The following is an 18,409-nucleotide window of genomic DNA, read 5'->3' as shown; positions in this document are numbered from 1 at the left end:
AAACTGAAAACTTTTTAGAGGAAACAGGCTTTGAAATTCGAATTAAAGACATGTAGGAGAGTAGCGAGGGTTTTTAAGTTTCACAGAGGCAGCTAGACAAGGGGCACAGATACTGGTTCTTGTTCAGTTGCTAAGTTGTGTCTGACTCTTGGCAACCCCATGGACTGCAGCATGCCAGGCTTCCCTGTCCTGCACTATTGCTTAAGTTTGCCTAAGTTCATATCCACTGAGTCAGTGATGTTCACTAACCATTTCATTCTCTGCAGCCCTCTTCTCCTTTTCCCTTCAATGGATGCTGGAGACTTAACGTAAAATCGATTGGAGAGAAGCAGAGATCCAGCCTGGGGCAGAGGGGAACAGAGAGTCTAGAGGACCTGTAGGGAGCCTAGGACAGCTGAAGGCAGCCCTGAACAGCCATGGGGGAGCCATCACCTTGCATTTATACAGTTCTTATTCCAAAGTGCTCTCAAAAGAATTGAGTCGATTTAAAATTTAAAAACAATATCAACCAGGTCCTTGCTTCTACCTTTTAGCAACTTGATTCTGTCACTTTCACCTATTACACTGAGTTCAAGAACTTGGCAAATCAGTAGATTTTTCCTTTCCTGCCCACTACTACAGCTATTTTTCAAGAATTTTTCTCGCTGATTACTGCAGCTATATACTGCTTGTATGTGCTTCTGGAAGCAACTATGAAACATATAACACACACTCACAAGAAAATAAGAAAATAATAACATTTATAATTCCACCTTCCAGAGATGTATACATAACCATTTTAGTGACTGCATCAGATTGAGCTTATTTATTTAACAGATGTGCTATTGATAGGTAGATTTTTCCCTTTTGTTTTTTCCTCTGCTGTTCCATACTTCATGGCTTCCCTGGTGGCTCAGATAGTAAAGAATCTGCCTGCAATGTAGGAGAGCTGGGTTTGATCCCTGAGTCGAGACGATCCCCTGAAGAAGGGAATGGCAGTAGGAGATGACTGGGCAACGAACACTTTCATAAATATATAATACAATATTTATATTATAATATGAAATTATAATAAATAATCTCAGTTGGGGAAAGTATTAATTGGAAAGTATGTTCACTGAAGTATTTTGTTAGTTGCTCAGTCATGTCCAACTTTTCGACCCCGTGGACTATAGACTCTCTCCATGGAATTCTCCAGGCAAGATTACTGGAGTGGCTTGCCATTCCCTTCTCCAGGGGCTCTTCCTGACTCAGGGATCAAACCTGGGTCTCCTGCATTGCAGACAGATTCTGTACTATCTGAGCCACCAGGGAAGCCCATAATTTTATATTAACTGACTCATTTAAAACAGTATGCACAAACTTTGAGTTTTATAATATGGAGTTTATATAAATTTTGGTGGTTCTAATGGATTTCAATGTTCACAAAGTTGGCTGTGTTGTAAAGATATATAAAGGGGAAATTTTCTGGTTGTAGAAGTGTGTAAACTGGATCCAATTCTAGAAGAGACTTGTTGACCAATATTAGCTCTACTATCTTCTACCTAAACAATAGCATGCACTCTCTTATACTAATATGAACATAAATGGATTATAAAAGATTTTCTACTAATCCAGATGCAGTCCTTTGGAATTTTTTTAAAGAAGTATACATATATATGATATATAATTGTACACATATATTTTTAAAGATTTTTATACCTAGTGCTAAATGTAGATTGTACCATTGTACCATAGATTGTACCATTTTATCCCTCTCGAAGCAAAGAATGAGAAAGTCATTTCCTCACACATCAAACCACACAGGTAGACCTTCCTATGCTTTCAACTTTGAATTCACAAGCTTTCATGGTGAGGAACAAAGCCATGCCTCAAACAGCAGGTCACCTCTGCTTGCCACCAATAGATGGCGATGGCTGCCACTTGGATGTTTTCACGTGCATTTAGGAATGGATTACTTTAGCCTTTTCCAAGTTAAACTTTAAAAATCATTATCGATTTGCTAAGCAAAAGTGGTATCTCCTTGTTTAAATTTAGATTTCTTTTGTCATTAAGGAAACTAAACAGATTTTGTATGTTCATCTGTATTTATTCTGTGAATTGTCACTTCTGCTCTTTTTATTTTGTGGTGCTCATGTTTTTCATGATTTAAACATCATTCCAGGTTTCCATTTGCCTTCTAGTATATAATTGTGTTTAAAGTTTAAATGGATAAAGGAAAGGGAAGAGGTACACAAGAAGTACCTGTCAATCCTAAAGCAAATCAGTCCTGAATATTCACTGGAAGGACTGATGCTGAAGCTGAAACTCCAATACTTTGGCCACCTAATGCAAAGAACTGACTCATTGGAAAAGATCCTGATGCTGGGAGAGACTGAAGGCAGGAGGAGAAGGGGACGACAGAGGATGAGATGGCTGGATGGCATCACCAACTCAGTGGACATGAGTTTGAGTAAACTCCGGGTGTTGGTGATGGACAGGGAAGCCTGGCGTGCTGCAGTCCATGGGGCTGCAAATAGTCGGACATGACTGAGTGACTGAACTGACTGACTGACTGACAGAAGTTTTAAATGTTTGTATAGACATAACTATTTTGTTTCTTATAATTAGTTTTCATCTTTATGCTCAACAAGCTTCTCTTCACCTCAAGATCAGAAAAATACTTTTCTATATTTTCTTTTTTTAAAGTAATTAACTCTTTGATATGTCTGATATTTATTTTAGTGTAAGAGGCCAGGAGCAATTCAACATTATTTTTTTCCCAAAAGTGAAAGTGAAAGTCGTTCGGTTGTGTCCAACTGTACAGTCCTTGAAATTCTCCAGGCAAGAATACTGGAGTGGGTAGCCTATCCGTTCTCCATCAGATCCTCCCAACCCAGGAATCAAATTGGGGTCTCCTGCATTGCAGGAGGATTCTTCTTTTTTTCTTTGGAAAAAAGCAATTTTTTCCCCAAAGAGCTAACACATTCTTTCTGTACTGTTTTAAGCAACCCCACTTTTCGATAATGATTAGAAATACTGAGATCTACCTTGCTCTGTTTCAGACCTTTCTATTCTATTCCATTAAAATTCATCTGGGCTTCCTTGGTGGCTCAGCAGTAAAAGAACTCACCTGCAATGGAGACGTGGGTTTGATCCCTGGGTTGGGAAGATCCCCTGAAGGAGAAAATAGCAACCCACTCCAGTATTCTTGCCTGGGAAATCCCATGGACAGAGGAGCCTGGAGGGCTACAGTCCACAGGGTTGCAAAGAAGTCAAACACGACTGAGCAACTAAACAACAAAAATATGTTTAATTACAGGAGCTGCTTGGATTCAGTAATACTCCTCAATATACTGTCATGCTGATGGATCTCAGCATTGTTTCTCTTTTTGTTTTCATTATTTTAAAATATTTTATTGGTTTTGACTTCTAAATTACTACATGAACACACGCTTCTTATAACAAATTAAACAGAAGAGCATTGTGTAAAGATTAATGATTTCCCCCTCCTCCTTCTAGCCCTACTCTGCTGAGAAAACAAGGCTTATAGTTCAATGAATAAAATTTTGCACTTTTATCTATGTTCTTATGACATAATAATAATGATGATGATGATAAAGACTCTTTGGAAAGAAATGCTCCCTTCTTTCATTTTAAATGAGGATTTCTTTCCATAGTCTTTCTTTTTTTTTTTTAACCAGAGATTGAACCCTTGCCCCCTGAAGTGGAAGTGCAGAGCCCTAACCACTGGACTGCCAGGGAATTCCCCAAAGAGTCTTTAAAAAAATATTTATTTATTTATTTGGCTGTGTTTGATCTTAGTTGTGACACACAGGGTCTTCAAACTTCACTGTGGCGTATGGGATCCAGTGTCCTGACCAGGGAGCAAACCTTGGCTTCCTGCATTGGGAGCGTGGAATCTTAGCCACTGGACCACTAGGTAAGTTCCCTCAAGAGTCATTCTTAATACATTCTAGCACTCTAGCTCAAACTACAATTAATTTTTTTTATTATTCCCATTACATCAGTTGTATTGCCCAGGATTACACTACAAACTGGTACAGATTGGGATTTTAAAGGAGGTCTCCCATGCTTGGTCCACTTTGTTTTCACTATATCAGAGTGTCATATTTACTTTGACCTCAGCTAATAATCTTATTAACTAATGATAACTAATCCAAGTCGTTCATTTAGCATCTTAGAATATAAAAAAGATTTTACCTATTCTTTAGAAGCAGCAGTAGATAAAGCCATTTTGCTTTACTTAATCTGGTGGGGTGATGGGGGTGGGGGTGGGGGTAGAGGGATCTTTTTCCCTGTAAAGAATGCCCTATCCATAATGTAAAAAGATACATGCCCCTCAGTGTTCCTTGCAGCACTGTTTACTGCCGTCAGGACATGGAGGCAACCTAAATGTATATCAATAGAGGAACGGATAAAGAAGCTGTGGTAGTAATACACAGAAATAATGGTATATTACTCATCCATAAAAAGGAGTAAAATAATGCCATTTGCAGAGTTGCGGATGGACCTAGAGAGTGTTATACAGAGTGAAGTAAGCCAGAAAGAGGAAAACAAGCAGTTCAGTTCAGTTCAGTTCAGTTGCTTAGTCATGTCCAACTCTTTGCGACCCCATGAACCACAGCTTGCCAGGCCTCCCTGTCCATCAACAACTCCTGGAGTCCACCCAAACCCATGTCCATTGAGTCGGTGATGCCATCCATCTATCTCATCCTCTGTCATCCCCTTCTCCTCCTGCCCTCAATTTTTCCCAGCATCGGGGTCTTTTCAGATGAGTCAGCTCTTTGCATGAGGTGGCCAAAGTATTGGAGTTTCAGCTTCAACATTAGTCCTTCCTTCAACATTAGTCCTTCCAATGAACACCTAGGACTGATCTCCTTTAGGATGAACTGGTTGGATCTCCTTGCAGTCAAGGGACTCTCAAGAGTCTTCTCCAACACCACAGTTCAAAAACATCAATTGTTCTGCACTCAGCTTTCTTTATAGTCCAACTCTCATATCATACATGACTACTGGAAAAACCATAGCCTTGACTAGACAGACTTTTGTTGGCAAAGTAATGTCTCTGCTTTTTAATATGCTGTCTAGGTTGATCATGGAGCTACACCATGTCTGAAGTCAGGGGCGGCGGCCTAGATGAGCTACCACATGCCCGAGGTCAGGGGAGGTGGCTGAGAGGAGCTACCCCATGTCCAAGGATCGGCGGCTGCTCAGGTGCAGGAGGGCCGAGAGGAGCTACTCCACGTTCAAGGTCAGGAGGGGTGGCCATGAGGAGATACCCCTTGTCCAAGGTAAGGAGCAGTGGCTGTGCTTTGCTGGAGCAGCCGTGAAGAGATAGCCCATGTCCAAGGTAAGAGAAACCCAAGTAAGATGGTAGGTGTTGCCAAAGGGCATCAGAGGGCAGACACACAGAAACCATAATTACAGAAAACAAGCCAATCTGACCATGGACCATGCCATGTAGACATGGACCACAGCCTTGTCTAACTCAATGAAACTAAGCCATGCCGTGTGGGGCCACCCAAGACGGACAGGTCATGGTGGAGAGGTCTGACAGAATGTGGTCCACTGGAGAAGGGAATGGCAAACCACTTCAGTATTCTTGTCTTGAGAAGCCCATGAACAGTATGAAAAGGCAAAATGATAGGATACTGAAAGGGGAACTCCCCGGGTCAGTAGGTGCCCAATATGCTACTGGAGATCAGTGGAGAAATAACTCCAGAAAGAATGAAGGGATGGAGCCAAAGCAAAAACAATACCCAGTTGTGGATGTGACTGGTAACAGAAGCAAGGTCTGATGCTGTAAAGACCAATATTGCATAGGAACCTGGAATATCAGGTCCATGAATCAAGGCAAATTGGAAGTGGTCAAACAGGAGATGACAAGTGTGAACGTTGACATTCTAGGAATCAGCGAACTAAAATGGACTGGAATGGGTGAATTTAACTCAGATGACCATTATATCTACTACTGTGGGCAGGAATCCCTCAGAAGAAATGGAGTAGCCATCATGGTCAACAAAAGAGTCCGGAATGCAGTACTTGGATTCAATCTCAAAAACAACAGAATGATCTCTGTTCGTTTCCAAGGCAAACCATTCAGTATCACAGTAATCCAAGCCTATGCCCCAACCAGTAGCACTGAAGAAGCTGAAGTTGAATAGTGCTATGAAGACCTATGAGACCTTTTAGAACTAACACCCCCAAAATATGTCCTTTTTATTATAGGGGACTGGAATGCAGAAGTAGGAAGTCAAGAAACACCTGGAGTAACAGACAAATTTGGCCTTGGAGTATGGAATGAAGCAGGGCAAAGGCTAATAGAGTTTTGCCAAGAGAATGCACTGGTCATAGCAAACACCTTCTTGCAACAACACAAGAGAAGACTCTACACATGGGCATCACCAGATGGTCAACACCAAAATCAGGTTGATTATAGTCTTTGCAGCCAAAGATGGAGAAGCTCTATACAGTCAACAAAAACAAGACTGGGAGCTGACTGTGGCTCAGATCATGAGTTCCTTATTGCCAAGTTCAGACTTAAATTGAAGAAAGTGGGGGAAACCACTAGACCATTCAGGTATGACCTAAGTCAAATCCCTTATGATTCTACAGTGGAAGTGAGAAATAGATTTAAAGGACTAGATCTGATAGACAGAGTGCTGGATGAACTATGGATGGAGGTTCGGGACATTGTACAGGAAACAGGGGTCAAGATCATCCCCATGGAAAAGAAATGCAAAAGAGCAAAATGGCTGTCTGAGGAGGCCTTACAAATAGCTATGAAAAGAAGAGAAGTGAAAAGCAAAGGAGAAAAAGAAAGATATAAGCATCTGAATGCAGAGTTCCAAAGAATAGCAAGGAGAGATAAGAAAGCCTTCCTCAGCGATCAATGCAAAGAAATAGAGGAAAACAACAGAATGGGAAAGACTAGGGATCTCTTCAAGATAATTAGAGATACCAAGGGGATATTTCATGGAAAGATGGGCTTGATAAAGGACAGAAATGGTATGGACCTAACAGAAACAGGAGATATTAAGAAGAGGTGGCAAGAATACACAGGAGAACTGTACAAGAAAGATCTTCATGACCCAGATAATCACGATGGTGTGATCACTGACTTAGAGCCAGACATCCTGGAATGTGAAGTCAAATGGGCCTTAGAAAGCATCACTACGAACAAAGCTAGTGGAGGTGATGGAATCCCAGTTGAGCTATTTCAAATCCTGGAAGATAATGTTGTGAAAGTGCTGCACTCAATTAAATGCCAGCAAATTTGGAAAACTCAGCAGTGGCCACAGAACTGGAAAAGGTCAGTTTTCATTCCAATCCCAAAGAAAGGCAATGCCAAAGAATGCTCAAACTACTGCACAATTGCAGTCATCTCACATGCTAGTAAAGTAATGCTCAAAATTTTCCAAGCCAGGCTTCAGCAATATGTGAAGTGCGAACTTCCAGATGTTCAAGCTGGTTTTAGAAAAGGCAGAGGAACCAGAGATCAAATTGCTAACATCCACTGGATCATCAAAAAAGCAATAGAGTTCCAGAAAAACATCTATTTCTGCTTTATTGACTATACCAAAGCCTTTGACTGTGTGGATCACAATAAACTGGAAAGTTCTGAAAGAGATAGGAATACCAGACCACCTGACCTGCCTCTTGAGAAACCTATATGCAGGTCAGGAAGCAACAGTTAGAACTGGACATGGGACAACAGACTGGTTCCAAATAGGAAAAGGAGTACGTCAAGGCTGTATATTGTCACCCTGCTTATTTAACTTCTATGCAGAGTACATCATGAGAAATGCTGGGCTGGAAGAAGCACAAGCTGGAATCAAGATTGCCAGGAGAAATATCAATAACCTCAGATATGCAGATGACACCACCCTTATGGGAGAAAGTGAAGAGGAACTAAAAAGCCTCTTGATGAAAGTGAAAGAGGAGAGTGAAAAAGTTGGCTTAAAGCTCAACATTCAGAAAATGAAGATCATGGCATCTGGTCCCATCCCACAATGGGAAATAGATGGGAAACAGTGGAAACAGTATCAGACTTTATTTTTTTAGGCTCCAAAACCACTGCATCTGGTGGTTGCAGCCATGAAATTAAAAGATGCTTACTCCTTGGAAGGAAAGTTATGACCAACCTAGACAGCATATTGAAAAGCAGAGATATTACTTGGCCAACAAAATTCTGTCTAGTCAAGGCTATGGTTTTTCCAGTGGTCATGTATGGATGTGAGAGTTGGAGTGTGAACAGAGTTGAGTGCCGAAGAATTGATGCTTTTGAACTGTGGTTTTGGAGAAGACTCTTGAGAGTCCCTTGGACTGCAAGGAGATCCAACCGGTCTATCCTAAAGGAGATCAGTCCTGGGTGTTCATTGGAAGGACTGATGCTGAAGCTGAAACTCCAGTACTTTGGCCACCTCATGAGAAGAGTTGACTCATTGGAAAAGACTCTGAAGCTGGGAGGGATTGGGGACAGGAGAAGGGGACGACAGAGGATGAGATGGCTGGATGACATCACCAACTTGGTGGACATGAGTTTGAGTGAACTTCGGGAGTTGGTGATGGACAGGGAGTCCTGGCCTGCTGTGATTCATGGGGTCGCAAGGAGTCGGACATGACTGAGCAACTGAACTGAACTGAACTGAACTGACCAACAACTGAGATTGGTCATAACTTTCCTTCCAAGGAGTAAGTGTCTTTTAATTTCATGGCTGCAGTCACCATCTGCAGTGATTTTGGAGCCCAGAAAAATAAAGTCAGCCACTGTTTCCACTGTTTCCCCATCTATTTGCCATGAAGTGATGGTACTGGGTGCCATGATCTTAGTTTTCTGAATGTTGAGCTTTAAGCCAACTTTTCCACTCTCCCCTTTCACTTTCATTAAGAGGCTTTTGAGTTCCTCTTCACTTTCTGCCATAAGGGTGGTGTCATGTGCATATCTGAGGTTATTGATATTTCTCCCAGCAATCTTGATTCCAGCTTGTGCTTCATCCAGCCCAGAGTTTCTCATGATATACACTGCATATAAGTTAAATAAGTAGGGTGACAATATACAGCCTTGACGTAGTCTTTTTCCTATTTTGAACAAGTCTGCTGTTCCATGTCCAGTTTTAACTGTTGCTTTCTGACCTGCATACAAATTTCTCAAGAGGCAGGTCAGGTGGTCTGGTATCCCATCTCTTTATGAATTTTCCACAGTTTATTGTGATCCACACAGTCAAAGGCTTAATATCGCTTATATTGAAATCTAAAAAAATGGTACAGATGAACTAATTTGCAAAGCAGAATTAGAGAAACAGCTATAGAGAATAAACGTGTGAATTCCAAGGTGGGGGATGAACTAGGATATTGTGATTGATACATATATATATGCTATTATATATAAAATAGGTAACTAATGTATAGCACAGGGAACTCTACTTAATTCTCTGTGGTGACCTAAGTGGGAAGGAAATCTGAAAAACAGGGTGTATATGTATGCATGTGTGCTACGTCGCTTCAGTCATGTTCAGCTCTTTATGATGCTATGGATTGTGGCCTGCTAGGCTCCTCTCTCCATGGGATTATCTGGGCAAGAATACTAGAATGGGTTGCCATGCCCTCCTTCAGGGGATCTTTCCAACCCAGGGATCGAACTCTCATCTCTTGTGTCTCATGTATTGGCAGGCAGATTCTTTAACACTAGCCCCTCCTGGGAAGCTCCCATATATGTAGATATATAACTAATTCACTACATCAGAAACTAACATGACATTGTAAAGCAAATACACTCCAATAAAAATTTTAAAATTTAAATTATCCATACATCATTGCATAAAGCCACATCTATTAAATAATGATGAAAGAATGACCCTTCTAAATAGATTGCAGATACCCTTTAAGACCCACATCAGATGTCCTTGTTTCTATGAAGACTTTTGTGCCTCCGTAGGTCATTTGTTCGGTCCTCTGTGTTCCCATCTCACATGAGTCCTTCTTTTGTTTTGGCCCTTGTCAAAAAGTCTTAGTTACCTTTTGATTTGTCCCTTCCCCCTCATCAAATTATAGCTCCCTGAGTACTAGGACATTTCTCAATCACCTTTGAAGTCTAGAACCTAGAATGTGCTTGGCATGTGGTAAATGCAACCACTGTCTTTTGAGTGAATGGTGGATGGATGAATGGATGAGCATTCATTATTTTCCCTGACCAGCCCATGATGTTATTAGGTTGAAGTTATTAAAATGAAGCTTTAACAAAAAATGGGCCAAAGAACTAAATAGACATTTCTCCAAAAAAGACATACAGATGGCTAACAAACACATGAAAAGATGCTCAACATCACTCATTATCAGAGAAATGCAAATCAAAACCACTATGAGGTACCATTTCACACCAGTCAGAATGGCTGCGATCCAAAAGTCTACAAGCAATAAATGCTGGAGAGGGTGTGGAGAAAAGGGAACCCTCTTACACTGTTGGTGGGAATGCAAACTAGTACAGCCACTATGGAGAACAGTGTGGAGATTCCTTAAAAAACTGGAAATAGAACTGCCTTATGATCCAGCAACCCCACTGCTGGGCATACACACTGAGGAAACCAGAAGGGAAAGAGACACGTGTACCCCAATGTTCATCGCAGCACTGTTTATAATAGCCAAGACATGGAAGCAACCTAGATGTCCATCAGCAGATGAATGGATAAGAAAGCTGTGGTACATATACACAATGGAGTATTACTCAGCCATTAAAAAAAATACACTTGAATCAGTTCTAATGAGGTGGATGAAACTGGAGCCTATTATACAGAGTGAAGTAAGCCAGAAGGAAAAACATAAATACAGTATACTAACGCATATATATGGAATTTAGAAAGATGGTAACAATAACCCGGTGTATGAGACAGCAAAAGAGACACTGATGTATAGAACAGTCTTATGGACTCTGTGGGAGAGGGAGAGGGTGGGAAGATTTGGGAGAATGGCAATGAAACATGTAAAATATCATGTAGGAAACGAGTTGCCAGTCCAGGTTCGATGCACGATGCTGGATGCTTGGGGCTGGTGCACTGGGACGGCCCAGAGGGATGGTATGGGGAGGGAGGAGGGAGGAGGGTTCGGGATGGGGAACACATGTATACCTGTGGTGGATTCATTTTGATATTTGGCAAAACTAATACAATTATGTAAAGTTTAAAAATAAAATAAAATTGGAAGAATAAAAAAAAAAAAAAATAATCACTCTGTCTGTACTGTCCTTATATGTTCATTTTATTACACAAAGAATAAAAGGGTGTGTTAAAAAATTAGGTCACTTACAGTTCAGTGAATGGCCCAGTCAGAGGCACTTCATCCTTTCATGGTCCTGTGGATAGGGAAACCCATTACATCCATCCTACCTGAGATACAATATCCCAGCATCCTGGGTTCCATACGGTTACATTCAGTTGAGACTTGGCGATCTTTTATTAATGAGGAAGTTTCTTTAAGAACTTGGGGGACCAAGTCTTGAAATAAACTGGACTAAGCCTTGAAAAAAAAAATATTGGAAGTCTTGAAACCCTTATATGGGATGGTTTTTCTCTGCCATGCAAAACTATGAAGTACCTAGGCTTTAATCTCAATACTCCAGTATTTTCAGCACTTTCAATATGCCCATTAGCATCATCTCCTCTTTAACCTGAGAGGCAGTGTCACTCAGTGGTTAAGACCATGAATCCTCAAACCAGACTGGTGGGTTTGAATTCCAGTTTGATCTCTCAGGAAAGGATTTCACCCAGTATGCTGAAACACATAACTCCAGGGAATGCTGTTTACATAGAACACAGTGTCCGATGATGCATGTCGAACTTGAAATCACTTAAACCTTAGCCAGTAGAATTCATTAAATATGCAAATATTATTTTTGTCATCCGAAATTCCTTTTAGTAGACATTAACACCATATCAAAGATGGAGAAGTTGCGGTTCAAGGAGGTTAAATGGTTAGTTCAAAGTTAAACAAGAAGTTAGACATAGACTGCTAGCATCCTTAATCTCCAGACTCACAAGTGTGGCATTTATTTCCACCAGTACTATTTATTATGAACACCTGTTTACAAGGATATGTATGTAGTCTATTTTATTTTGTTGTTTTTGTTTGTTGCTTTTCTGGATATGACTTTTATTACTGAGCATGGAACGGGAATTTACAATGGCTCATACCAAAACAAAACCAACACTGCAGCAGCAAGACATACATTTTGGATTTTGAGGCTGGTTCACCTACATGATGGCATCGCCGATGCGATGGACTATGAGTTTGAGTAGGCTCGGGAGTTGGTGATGGACAGGGAAGCCTGGTGTGCTGCAGTCTATGGGGTCACAGAGTTGGACATGACTGAGCAACTGAACTGGACTGAACTACTATATTTAACAAACTCCTAGCCTCTAGTCTCCACCTTCACCCCCTTCCACATACATTATCCAATCCTTGAGAACAGGAACTGTGCCTTATTCATCTTTGCATTCTACCAGGGATGTACAATAGTGTTTCATATACAATCAGAGCAGATCAGTCACTCAGTCGTGTCCGACTCTTTGCCACCCCATGAATCGCAGCACGCCAGGCCTCCCTGTCCATCACCAACTCCTGGAGTTCACTGAGACTCACGTCCATCGAGTCAGTGATGCCATCTAGCCATCTCATCCTCTGTCGTCCCCTTCTCCTCTTGCCCCCAATCCCTCCCGGCATCAGAGTCTTTTCCAATGAGTCAACTCTTCGCATGAGGTGGCCAAAGTACTGGAGTTTCAGCTTTAGCATCATTCCTTCCAAAGAAATCCCAGGGCTGATCTCCTTCAGAATGGACTGGTTGGATCTCCTTGCAGTTCAAGGGACTCTCAAGAGTCTTCTCCAACACCACAGTTCAAAAGCATCAATTCTTCGGTGCTCAGCCTTCTTCATAGTCCAACTCTCACATCCATACATGACCACAGGAAAAACCATATACAATATATAAAATCATATACAATAAATACCCAATAAATATATAAAATAAATAGCTTACTATCTAAGAAAAAATTCATAATATTGTTAGTTACTGACTGAAACTGCCCACCCTGGTCAGGCACCATAGTAACCATTTGCATGAGTTGTTTTATGACAGGAGGTCCTGGTAAGGAACACAGAACTAATAAGCCACCACCAGCTGGCAGAATTCAGTAAAGGTCAAAAGGAGACACCACATGTCCGACCACCTCCCAGAATCCTTCTCACTGGCATCCATCTTGGCTGAACAAGGCGTGCACCACCAGGAAGGACTCTGAGTAAGAATGATTGGCTAAAGACAACCAGGAAACTAATCCCATCACCATAAAACCCAAGACTGAGAGCCATGTGGCAGAGCTGTTCTCCTGGGTTCCCTTACCCTACTGCTCTCCACCCAGGGGCCCTTTCCCCCCCAAAAATCTCTTGCTTTGTCAGCACATGTGTCTCCTTGGACCATTCATTTCTGAGTGTTAGACAAGAGCCCAGTTTCTGGCCCTGGAAGGAAGGAGTTCCTCTTCCTGCAATAATTTCATTATTTTCTGCTTTCATTTTGTAAGGACTCTTTAGAGTGGACATTTTTATCATAAGGTAGCATTTAAAAGACTAGTATAGCAATTTCTTATTCAGATAGTTCATGACCTATACTATCTGAATAAAGAAATTTTTAGTTGAGGTTTTTAAAAAAACTAAACTGGCTTGAGGCTAATGCAAAATCCAGCTATCATCTTGAATGATGAGCAAATATTTTTTTTAGTCTTAGTGTTATTTTAGTCTTAGTGTTGCCCTTAGTATATTATTTTAGTCTTAGTGTTGCCCTAAAGGCAGGATGCCCTTCCTTCCTTTGGGTGAAAGAAGTGTGTACTCTTGCTGAAAAATAAAAATATCTCATAATTGTTGACGATGAGTCTTTGAATTCATGGTGTTACAAAGCCTACCATATTAAATTATTCAGGTAGGTGAAAATAAAATTCATATCTCAGAGTAAGACTGGGTTAGAGTAAGTATCATGCATTTCAGCCAACACTCTCATAACCAAAATTAATCTAAATTAAGATCTGCAAATCTACTGAAGCTACAACTTCCACATCTATGAGGCAATATTTTAACAGCTATATTTCAGTGTGGCACTATTTTTGGTTACTTTATCTCATGGGAAGCCCCCATAGATAAAATAACTTGGTCATAAAAGAAATCTTCCATGGAATAAAAAATGCTTCTCCTTAATTAAAATGCCATGCATACATTATAATGTCCAAGTGTTTCAGGATATTCTCAATAGCGGCCTTTTTGAGTGCATTTATGGCTGCAAAGATTTACACATTTCTTTTTACAGTCAATATGCTTCCCATGCAAGCCAGCAGACATCCTCTGCTGGCAGTCGTTGATTCTTGCAATTTCTCTTTAATGTTAAGTCCTACAAGCTGTTGGGAATAAATAATCATGCCTATTTCTTGGCATGAAAATGTCCATTCATTCACCAAATACTCAATTTCACTTCCACATTAGCTGATTTTCTTTGTGAGTAAAAAGGTAGCTTCCATGTCTCCTCAACTTCAGCTGCATCCCAGCTGTGTTTATTAAACAGAGATTTCACATTGTCTGCCCTTTTGTTTGCTGTCCCATCATTTTCCCATCTGGCTCCCCACCCCCCATCCTAGTGAATATATCCATATTTTTACTGACAGTAGGTTTTTTTTTTTAATGTATCTTTCCCTGATGATAGCAGTTAACATTCCTTTAAAAGCTTACATTTCACCTCTGTTCCCCTGTTCACATTTCAACTACGTGAAATTGGGTGATTTGAAACAATTTTAGCAGCTTCTCACTCAAACATAATCCCTTACGACTTATGATGGTTTTGAATTCTTGGCAACCGTTTCCTATGCCGATCAGAATCTCTGTGAAGGAAGGATTGGCAAGAATTACAAGCACAGAGGCAGTGGCTTAAAGAACAAAGGAGACACTTTTTATTTCAAGAAAAATAAAGTGGAATTTCACAGTCACTCGCCCAGGTTTCCCAACTTCCCCAGGTGGAAATAGAATGAGAGTAGAGAAAAGACACCCCAACATTTGAGGAGAAATGGGACCCATGAACTTTCCTGGGTTAGCTCATATTTTCTTCAGAATGCAAAGATATTAATTTCCAAATGTCTCTGCCGTTAGTTGTAAAGACTTGCAATCTTATTTTCTTAGGCTCTCACAATTAAAAGAATAAGTTCTCTCTCTCTTTGGCTAATACCTCAAAAGTAAGGTCACAAGAAAGAAATTAACTTTGATTCATTTGTGCAAACAAGATAGATTTACACAAATACATTTCATAGAATTTAAAGTCATTAATCTCTCATTTTTCAAAATCAAATAATATTTCTTTAAAAGGTATAAATAGAAAATGGCCATTAGTTTATAAAAAACCACATGGACAAATCTATTACAAAAGAAAATATTAAGCTTAACTATTAATTTCAAATTTAACCATGTAATTTTTTAAAATTTTCTAATCACAGAAAAATTATAATGGTCTTTAGCATGGTGCAGTGGTTAAGAGACTGAAGCCAAACGAGATGACCTAGGTTCAAATCCTAGCTCTGTCACCTCTCAGATGCTTGGCCTTGGAGAAATTATTCAGTCTTTCTCATCTTCAGTTTCCTTTTTGAAAAATGCAGCTGATAGTAATAGTACTTATCGTATAGGATTGGTTTAAGAATGCAATTTGTTAACCCAGATTAACCTCTAAGAACAATGCCTGGCATAGAGGAGTTTTCTGTCTTTGTAAGCTGTCATTAATAGATACAGTCAAAGTATTTATCAATCTGATGCATGGGTTACATAGGGTAGGGATTAATGAACTTCTGCGTCAGTCTGCTAATGAAAATTAGTACTCTCAAACAAAAAGCACTTGATGAACCCCAACTATGTTTTTAGTGCTGTAAGACAGCGAAATGGATAACTGATTTATCTAGAAGTTAAACCAAACTTTATGTATACATAGATTTACTGAATAACAAAGAAAGAAGACAACAAAGAAATAGAACAAATGGAAAAAAGTGTCTTTGTAAGTAAAAAAAAAAACAAAAAAAAACCCTGAACCAAATTATCCGAAAGAGTGAAAAAAATGAAATAAAGATTATGTTCATAAAGCTATCATTGGTTAGTTTAATGATATGGACAAAAGCAGCACTCTGTTACTAGAGGAGGTGAGCTATTTTGAAGAAAGGCAAAAAGTAAGAAAGCTAGAACACAGTACAACAAGAAAATCTGAGGAAGGGGGAAATGCCCAGTAGGTGGAGAGCCTGGTTTGGATATACAGTAAGTCCCCTACACATGAACCTACAAGTTGCACACTTTCAAAGATGTGAATGTGCATTCCATCCCCATCAGGTGTGAATGAAACTGCAGCTTGCCTTCCATCTCCTGTTGCTGACAGTCCTTCGGCTCTACCATCTCCCACCTCCTTTCCCGCGTCCAGTCAATAAGTCTTCTCGCCTGTTCACCGGATACCAGTCCCTATACCAACTGTTGTGCTGTACTACTGTACTTTGTAAGGTACTGTATTATAAGATTAAAGTTGTTCTTTATTTTTTTGTGGGTTTTTTTGGTATTATTTGTGTGAAAAGTATAAACCTATTAAAGTACAGCACTATAGTTGATTGTGTTTAGTTGGGCAGCTAGGCTACATTTGTGGGACTTATGAACAAATTGGACTTACAAACACACTCTTGGAATGGAACTCGTTCATATGTAGGGAACTTACTGTACTTTGGCTTGAGTTTAGAATTCTCTCTGACATTTCAAACTTTGCTCTCAATCTTAAGCACTGTGGCTGCTGGTAAAGAACTCTCCCCAGCTCCCCTATGCTTGCCTTTTAGCAGAGAGGGACAAGCCCACTGGAGTAGAAGCATGGGCAGCTGTGTACTTGCTAATGAGTAGATAGAGAGCCAGGGATGCAGAGGAAGGAAAACAACATCCTTGATTACAGAGATCCCTTGATAAGAGAAGCCCTGTGGGAGCCGCTTCTTATATTTCTGTTAATTCATCTCTTTGTATCATATTATTTGCATTTCTTGAATCTCAGTAACTTTGTTTGTAAAATACATACATTCTATCAGGAAATCTCTAAACTATTGAATATTTGCATTTCTGAAAATCCATTTTTAGAAATCTAGTGTCGTCACTAGATGAATGGTTGGATCCTAGTCATCAAGGAAAGGTCTAATTAGTTTGGTGGTTAGCATGCTTCAGTGAATACAGAATTAAAATTATAATGTTGTACACATGAACTTACATGATGTTATTAACCAGTATTACCTGAATAAAAAGGTCTAATTGTCTTCTATTCATTTTTTTAAAATAAATAACTGTTGAATGCTGGCTCCCCAAAAGTGCCTGAACAATTTGTTGATAAAGAAAAGCTAAGTTTATTGCTTAGCATGTTGGAATAGCACTATCCCAAGAGAGTAACCCTCTAACATCTCAGAAAAGTGAGGGTGAAGCTGGGATCTTTACAGATATTTTGAAGTCTGGTTTAGTGTGGGGGAGTGGGATTTGGTTACAGTTGGGTAAGGATCGTAATATAGGTTTGGTGAACATAGCAAGGCAAGGGTTTTGAGCCAAGGGGTTGAAAGTGTCAATTTCCCATAGTCTTCCAAATGTTTCTCACTGGAGCTCTTGATCCAATCCCAGTCTCTCCCCTCTCTCAGTGGATGACCTGATCTCCTATTTTACTGGGACCAGCTCACCTGATATCCTTGAATTCCTTTTTGTCCATTGAAAAGTTCTTAATTCTGTCCATTCTTTCCTCTTTACCCATCTCTTAAGAGAACAATGCATTCTTAAAGCTCTCTATAGCTTGGTCTTGTTTCTGCCTCATAGCCATTTACCCATTAATCATCTACTTTTTCTTATATGCTAACCTCATGATTCTTTTCCCTTGGCCTAAAAACATGATTATGTATCCTTTAGTATAAAAAATATCTACTGTGTCTGTGGGTTACAAGCCATGGTCTTCTCCTGTTTTTCCTCTTCTGCCTGAGTCTCTATTTCTTGCTTCCTTGACAAGTCCTGACAGCCTTGATGGGGACTAGGAAAAAGGAAAACTCTCCCTTCAGCCCAAATCCCTCTGTAGGTATCATCTTCTCACTCTCCAATCCTGTTCTTCTCTGCCAGGGTTTTAGAAAGTGTAGCTGAGGCTGCTTGTCCGCACTTACTCATTCCCATTTACTTCCCATTTCATTGAAATCTAAGGACCTTGGGAAGGTTATAAGAGATTAAGTGCCAGTTTCAAAGGAAAATTTACATTCCTTGTCTTCATGGTATATGACACTGCTGACTACTCCCTCTTCATTGCAAAACATATTTCTTTGGCTTCTGACATCACCCCTTCTTGATTTTTTTCTGAAACTCTAAAACTTCTCTCTCTCAC

This window comes from Bos taurus, chromosome 9 (assembly GCF_002263795.3).
Source record: "Bos taurus isolate L1 Dominette 01449 registration number 42190680 breed Hereford chromosome 9, ARS-UCD2.0, whole genome shotgun sequence".
Lineage (NCBI taxonomy): Eukaryota > Metazoa > Chordata > Mammalia > Artiodactyla > Bovidae > Bos > Bos taurus.
Note: the sequence above shows the minus strand (reverse complement) of the source record.